We start from the raw sequence: 8707 nt of genomic DNA, 5'->3' as shown, positions 1-8707 counted from the left end.
AAATAAACTAAAGTACAAAAAACAAACAAACACTAAATTAGAGAAAATAAAAAAATTATTAAATTTTTTTAAACTAATTACACCTAATCTAATCCCCCTAATAAAATAAAAAAGCCCCCCAAAATAATAAAATTCCCTACCCTATACTAAATTACAAATAGCCCTTAAAAGGGCCTTTTGTGGGGCATTGCCCCAAAGTAATCAGCTCTTTTACCTGTAAAAAAAATACAATACCCCTCCAACATTAAAACCCACCACCCACACACCTAACCCTACTCTAAAACCCACCCAATCCCCCCTTAAAAAAACCTAACACTACCCCCTTGAAGATCACCCTACCTTGAGATGTCTTCACCCAGCCAGGCACAAGTGGACCTCCAGATGGGCAGAAGTCTTCATCCGATCCGGCAGAAGAGGTCCTCCAAGCAGCAGAAGTCTTCATCCAGATGGCATCTTCTATCTTCATCCATCCGGAGCGGAGCGGGTCCATCTTCAATCCAGCCGACGCGGAGCATCCTCTTCAAACGAAGTCCAAGTGAAGAATGAAGGTTCCTTTAAATGACGTCAGCCAAGATGGCGTCCCTTGAATTCCGATTGGCTGATAGGATTCTATTAGCCAATCTGAATTAAAGTAGGAAAAATCCTATTGGCTGATCCAATCAGCCAATAGGATTGAGGTTTTATTCTATTGGCTGATTGAAACAGCCAATAGAATGCAAGCTCAATCCTATTGGCTGATTGGATCAGCCAATAGGATTGAACTTCAATCCTATTGGCTGATTGGATCAGCCAATAGGATTTGTCCTAACTTAATTCCGATTGGCTGATAGAATCCAATCAGCCAATCGGAATTCAAGGGACACCATCTTGGATGACGTCATTTAAAGGAACCTTCATTCTTTGCTTGGACTTCATTTGAAGAGGATGTTCCGCGTTGGCTGGATTGAAGATGGACCTGCTCCACTCCCGATGGATGAAGATAGAAGATGCCGCCTGGATGAGCCTTCTGCCCGTCTGGAGGTCCTCTTCTGCCCAGATCGGATGAAGACTTCTGCCCCTCTGGAGGTCCACTTGTGCCCGGCTGGGTGAAGACGTCTCAAGGTAGGGTGATCTTCAAGGGGGTAGTGTTAGGTTTTATTAAGGGGGGTTGGGTGGGTTTTAAAGTAGGGTTGGGTGTGTGGGTGGTGGGTTTTAATGTTGGGGGGGTATTGTATTTTTTTTTACAGATAAAAGAGCTGATTACTTTGGGGCAATGCCCCACAAAAGGCCCTTTTAAGGGCTATTTGTAATTTAGTATAGGGTAGGGAATTTTATTATTTTGGGGGGCTTTTTTATTTTATTAGGGGGATTAGAGTAGGTGCAATTAGTTTTAAAAAATTGTAATTATTGTTTTATTTTCTGTAATTTAGTGTTTGTTGTTTTTCGTATTTTAGTTTATTTAATTGTAGTTAATTGTAGGTAATTTAGTAAATTAATTTAATGATAGTGTAGTGTTAGGTGTAATTGTAACTTAGGTTAAGATTTATTTTACCGGTAAATTTGTACTTATTTTAACTAGGTAGCTATTAAATAGTTAATAACTATTTAATAACTATTCTACCTAGTTAAAATAAATACAAAGTTGCCTGTAAAATAAATATAAATCCTAAGCTAGCTACAATGTAACTATAAGTTATATTGTAGCTAGCTTAGGGTTTATTTTATAGGTAAGTATTTAGTTTTAAATAGGAATAATTTATTTAATTGTAGTTATTTTATTTAGATTTATTTAAATTATATTTAAATTAGGGGGTGTTAGGGTTAGATTTAAGTTTAGGGGTAAATATGTTTATTATAGTGGCGGCGACGTTGGCGGCGGCAGATTAGGGGTTAATAAGTGTAGGTAGGTTCCAGGGACGTTGGGGGGGGGGGCAGATTAGGGGTTAATAAATATAATGTAGGGTTCGGCGATGTTGGGGGCAGCAGATTAGGGGTTCATAGGGATAATGTAGGTGGCGGCGGTGTCCGGAGTGGCAGAGTAGGGGTTAATAATTATAATGTAGGTGGCGACGATGTCAGGGATGGCAGATTAGGGGTTAATAATTATAATGTATAATATAACTCTGCCGGAGTGGCAGAGTAGGGGTTAATAATTATAATGTAGGTGGCGACGATGTCAGGGACGGCAGATTAGGGGTTAATAAGTGTAAGATTAGGGGTGTTTAGACTCAGGGTTCATGTTAGGGTGTTTGGTGTAGACATAAAATACCTTTCCCCATAGGAATCAATGGGGCTGCGTTAGGAGCTGAACGCTGCTTTTTTTGCAGGTGTTAGGTTTTTTTTCAGCCGGCTCAGCCCCATTGTTTCCTATGGAGAAATCGTGCACGAGCACGTCTAGCCAGCTTACCGCTAACATAAGCAACGCTGGTATTGAGGTGAGATGTGGAGCTAAATTTTGCTCAACGCTCACCTTTTTGCGGCTAATGCCAGGTTTAAAAAAACCTGTAATACCAGCGTTTTCTTAAGGTAGCGTTAAAAAAAAGGCTTGTTAGCAATGCACCCCTGTTAATGCAAAACTCGTAATCTCAGTGAATGTTTCCTTTCTGTCATGAGATGGTGAGTATTCTTATTCCATAGTGTGTGATATTAGGTCATGTCCTGTAGAAGGAAGCAAAAAAATAATAATATTCCAGTGCTATGCTCATCCATATCCAGCATTTCTTCCTAGAAGGTCAAACTTTGAGTTCTGTAGTTTAAGAAGATTGATAGTGGTTTTCTAACTTGAAACCATTATTCCCCCCAGAGGCATCTGTTAGAATTGACAGGAGTTCAAGATGTGGATTAACCAAATTTCATGGTCTACATATTGGATCTCTTTTACAGTTGCCTAGCATATGCTTACACTTACTTGGATGGACCATCATACTTTGATGCAGACTGACAAGCTGCTGTAATGAGTAATAGAGGTTGCTACAGGTAAGTACATGTGATTCCTTCCTGGAGCCTAGAACCATGTAAATGACTTCATCCAAGATGTCCCTTGAATTCCGATTGGCTTATAGAATCAGGCAATCGGAATTAAGGTAGGAAAAATCCTATTGACTGATGCAATCAGCTAATAGGATTGAAGTTCAATCCTATTGGCTGATGCAATCAGCCAATAGGATTGAGCTTGCATTCTATTGGCTGTTCCAATCAGCCAATAGAATGCGAGCTCAATCCTGTTGGCTGATTGGATCAGCCAATAGGATTGAACTTCAAACCTATTGGCTGATTGCATCAGCCAATAGGATTTTTTCTACCTTAATTCCGATTGGCTGACATAATTCTATCAGCCAATTGGAATCTAAGGGACGCCATCTTAGATGACGTCATTTAAAGGAACCATCATTCAGTAAGAAGACTCCGGATGAAGAGGATGCTCCGCGTCGGATGTCTTGAAGATGGACCCGCTTTGCGTCGAATGGATGAAGATAGAAGATGCCGTCTGGATGAAGACTTCTGCCCGTCTGGAGGATCACTTCGCCTGGCTTGGATGAACACTTCTCCCGGCTTCATTGAGGACTTCGGCCCAGTTGGATGAAGACTTCTGCCACTTCCTTGAGGATGGATGTCCGGTCTTCAGAACAGTAAGTTGATCTTCAGGGGGTTAGTGTTAGGTTTTTTTAAGGGTGTATTGGGTGGCTTTTATTTTTAGATTAGGGCTTTGGGCGGCAAAAGAGCTAACTGCCCTTTTAAGGGCAATGCCCACCAGCAAAAGGCCCTTTTAAGTTTAGTTTAGGCTAGTTTTTTTTTTATTTTGATAGGGCTATTAGATTAGGTGTAATTATTTTATATATCTTGTAATTTGTTTATTATTTTCTGTAATTTAGTGTTTGTTTTTTTTGTACTTTAGCTAATTATATTTAATTTTGGTCATTTATTTAATTATAGTGTAGTGTTAGGTGTTAGTGTAACTTAGGTTAGGTGTTATTTTACAGGTACTTTTGTATATATTTTAGCTAGGTAGTTATTAAATAGTTAATAACTATTTAGTAACTATTCTACCTAGTTAAAATAAATACAAACTTGCCTGTAAAATAAAAATTAACCCTAAGATAGCTACAATGTAACTATTAGTTATATTGTAGCTAGCTTAGGGTTTATTTTACAGGTATTTAGTTTTAAATAGGAATTATTTAGGTAATAATATAAATTTTTATTTAGATTTATTGTATTTATTTCTTTATTATTAGACTTAGGTTTAGGGGTTAATACATTTAGTATAGTGGCGGCGACGTTGGGGCGGCAGATTAGGAGTTAATAAATGTAGGTAGGTGGCGGCGATGTTAGGGACGGCAGATTAGGGGTTAATAATATTTAACTAATGTTTGCAAGGCGGGAGTGCGGTGGTTTAGGGGTCAATATGTTTATTATAGTGGTGGCGACGTTGGGGGCGGCAGATTAGGGGTTAATAAATGTAGGTAGGTTGCAGCGACATTGGGGGAGAGAGATTAGGGGTTAATAAATATAATGTAGGTGTCGGCGATGTTGGGGGCAGCAGATTATCTAAAAAAAACATAACATAATGAATTTTCTTTGAACTGACTACTGAGCACCTATGTATAAATACATATAATTTTTTTGTAAAAATTATATAGTACCTTTCTGCTTATAATAATATATTTTTACTTTTTTGTAATATTACTATGTGTTTAGCATACGTACACCCATAACATTTTTTGATGTGTTTCTCTAATTTATAACTTGAAATATATGCTAACTAGTTTTAATATGCACATACTGTGAATCAATAACTAAGGCTGACACCTACACTATGTCAAATAATATTTGACTTTTATTAGTGTTTTTTTCTTCTATTGACACTGTAATTTTTAGATTAGTGTGTTATGTGTGTTTTTTCTATACAGGTGAAACTCGAAAAATTAGAATATCGTGCAAAAGTTAATTTATTTCACTAATGCAACTTAAAAGGTGAAACTAATATATGAGATAGACTCATTACATGCAAAGCAAGATAGATCAAGCCATGATTTGTCATAATTCTGATGAATATGGCTTACAGCTCATGAAAACCCCAAATCCACAATCTCAGAAAATTAGAATATTGTGCAAAGGTGCAATATTCTAGGCTCAAAGTGTCCCACTCTAATCAGCTAATTTTTAAGGAAAAGGGTTCCTGCGCCTTTAAATGGTCTCTCAGTCTGGTTCAGTAGGAATCCCAATCATTGGAAAGACTGTTGACCTGACAGTTGTGCAGAAAACCATCATTGACAACCTCCATAAAGAGGGAAAGCCTCAAAAGGTAATTGCAAACAAAGTTGGATGTTCCCAAACTGCTGTATCAAAGCACATTAATAAAAAATTATTTGGAAGGGAAAGGCGTGGAAGAAAAAGGTGCACAAGCAGCAGGGATGAACGCAGCCTGGAGAGGATTGTCAGGAAAAGGCCATTCAAACGTGTTGGGGACTTTCACAAGTAGTGGACTGAGGCTGGGGTCAGTGCATCAAGAGCCACCACACACAGACGGATCCTGGACATGGGCTTCAAATGTCGTATTCCTCTTGTCAAGTCACTCCTGAACAATAAACAACATCAGAAGCGTCTTACCTGGGCTAAAGAAAAACAGACCTGGTCTGTTGCTCAGTGGTCCAAATTCCTCTTTTCTGATGAGAGCAAATTTTGCATCTCATTTGGAAACCAAGGACCCAGAGTATGGAGGAAGAATGGAGAGGCACACACTGCAAGATGCTTGAAGTCCAGTGTAAAGTTTCCACAGACTGTGTTGATTTGGGGAGCCATGTCATCTGCTGGTGTTGGTCCACTGTGCTTCATTAAGTCGAGGGTCAACGCAGCCATCTACCAGGAGATTTTGGAGCACTTTATGCTTCCTTCCGCAGATGAGTTCTATAGGGATGCTGACTTCATTTTACAGCAGGACTTGGCACCTGCCCACACTGCCAAAAGCACCAAAACCTGGTTCAATGACCATGGGATTACTGTGCTTGATTGGCCAGCAAACTTGCCTGACCTGAACCCCATAGAGAATCTATGGGGCATTGCCAAGAGAAAGATGAGAGACATGAGACCGAACAATGCAGAGGAGCTGAAGGCCGCTATTGAAGCATCCTGGTTTTCCATAACAGCTCAGCTGTGCCACAGGCTGATAGCTTCCATGCCACACTGCATTGAGGCAGTAATTGCTGCAAAAGGGGACCAAACCTAGTACTGAGTACATACAGTATGCATTCTTACACTTTTCAGAGGTCTGATATTGTTCTACAGGTATGTACAATCCTTGTTTTATTGATTGCATGTAATATTCTAATTTTCTGAGGTTGTGGATTTGAGGTTTTCATGAGCTGTAAACCATAATCATCACAATTATGACAAATCATGGCTTGAACAATCTTGCTTTGCATGTAATGAGTCTATCTCATATATTAGTTTCACATTTTAAGTTGCATTAGGGAAATAAATGAACTTTTGCACAATATTCAAATTTTTCGAGTTTCACCTGTATATCGTCTTTGCTACGTAAGCGACTGTTGCTAGGGCAGCTGTCCTATGATTAGTTGAATTATCCTTAAATAGCAGACACGATTCATATGAGGCTATCCTATGACTAAGTGCCTATGGGCATGAAACGCATCAACCGTGCTGTACCTTTCTGAGTGGAACTGATGTTTTTATACATGGAATAAAGTTTTGAATTTTACTTTATCCGAAGTGCCATCTGTCTCTCTACCCTCTGATTCTATACGGCTTGTTCTGCCGCTCCATTGGATGTGCACCACGCTGGTTTACTGTCAGTTCTGTTTGTTCAATTTGATAAGGCACTGCAGCAGTTTTATCTGTGTTTCCTGATTATCCTCCCTGGGCTTCAGAGCGGCGTCTACTCAACACTACCTATTGGTCCGGTAACTTTAGGCAGATGAGGGGTTAAGCAGAGGCAGAGTCAGGCAGGCAAAGGTCTGGTAACTTTAGGCAGATTTCGGGTTAAGCAGAAGCAGAGTCAGGCAAGCAAAGGTCCGGTAACATTGTGCAGATTTGGGGTTAAGCAGAGGCAGAGTCAGGCAGGCAAAGGTCCTGTAACTTTAGGCAGATTAGAGGTTAAGCAGAGGCAGAGTCAGGCAGACAAAGGTCTGGTAACTTTAGGCAGATTTGTGGTTAAACAGAGGCAGAGTCAGGCAGGCAAAGGTCCGGTAACATTGTGCAGATTTGGGGTTAAGCAGAGGCAGAGTCAGGCAGGCAAATGTCCGGTTACTTTAGACAGATTAGAGGTTAAGCAGAGGCAGAGTCAGGCAGGCAAAGGTCTGATAACTTTAGGTAGATTTGGAGTTAAGCAGAGTTATCCACCAGCTCAAAAACGCCGGTGGATATAGGCCGGCTGATGTCATCAGAGAGGGATGGCCATGCTAAGCAACAAGACGCTACGGAAAAGAATCCAGGAAGCCATAGCGGAGCTGCTCATTGAGTCTTGACAGAACAGAAGAGTAACCAACCGGTTTAAAGGCATTTTTTGTCTATGAACCACACAGTTAGTGACTTAAGTTTTCAACTTATTGACCACGTACTCCCGCTCAGGAGAGATGGGGACAGGGAATTACACCTCCCTCAAATTGAGGCAAAAATGAATCTTTAGGTTGAACACCATTCTTGACTGGCACTGCTTTCTCTGATGTGCATGTGGTGTAAGGTGAGGGGGGCTGAGAGGCGGTGGCTTTTCTTCACCCCTTACCTGGTGTTCATTGGGTCTGTGATATTGGAAGGATCATCCGATGTCCAGACTTTAATGTCACTTCACTTATGCTGCAGCGTTGGCTGTTGTCCTGATTAGATGGTAGTCTTGAGCAGGCTATTGTTTCTGCCTACTAAACTCTGGATGTGGCTTGGTCATATTATCAAACTGGACTGTTATATTGAGGTACTAGGGCATTGACCAAAATCCTAATTGCCATTTGTGAGGTGGGTTTAATGATATATCTAATTAAATACCCCTTTTAAGCACAGGATAGTGAAACAGGTTGCTCTTTTGTGCAATTTATTATGTATTCTATTGTTATTTCTAATATTCGCATATTTAATGGATGAAGGGTTTTCCTTATTTTTTATAATGTTTAATTATATTCCTCTAGAATTTCTGATGGTTGGCTATTTAGGTTAGACATAGGCTGGTTTCTGTTTGCCATATGTTTGCAACTTTAATAGACTTCTTTCCTACTGATACACTGTTACCCAGATCTGTGATTAATACTGATGTGTGAGGAGTGACTATCACTTCTATAGGGGTTATTTCCTGATAAACTAATTTCCTTTTTTCGTTACCAGTAGTAAAATCAGGACAGCAGAATGTATTAAGATTTCTTGCTAATTGATGTAGTTTTTCTTGACCGCTGTTACCTTGAGGGACTATGATCTGGGACACTGAACAGTAAGTACTGAACCTACTAGAAGAGTAAACTATACATTTGTATGCTCTTGTGAATGCTATTAGCCATACCATATGCCTGAAGTATATAGCTGTTTCTGATGCTGGCTTTCTATTTTTCCATGTATTTTATTTGGGAATGTGGATCCATTTATTATCCACTGAAGGATGTTTGTTATTTGTACTGATCAGCCTCTGCTAATAGCTACTTTGTAACTAATAATAAATGACAGTTCTGTGTGAAGTTTTCATGCTGTTATCCTATGATCTTTGTTGCCTAATGATAAGTTATGTAAA

This window comes from Bombina bombina, chromosome 5 (genome assembly GCF_027579735.1).
Source record: "Bombina bombina isolate aBomBom1 chromosome 5, aBomBom1.pri, whole genome shotgun sequence".
Lineage (NCBI taxonomy): Eukaryota > Metazoa > Chordata > Amphibia > Anura > Bombinatoridae > Bombina > Bombina bombina.
The sequence above is the reverse complement of the archived record's forward strand: the minus strand, read 5'-3'. Positions refer to the sequence as shown.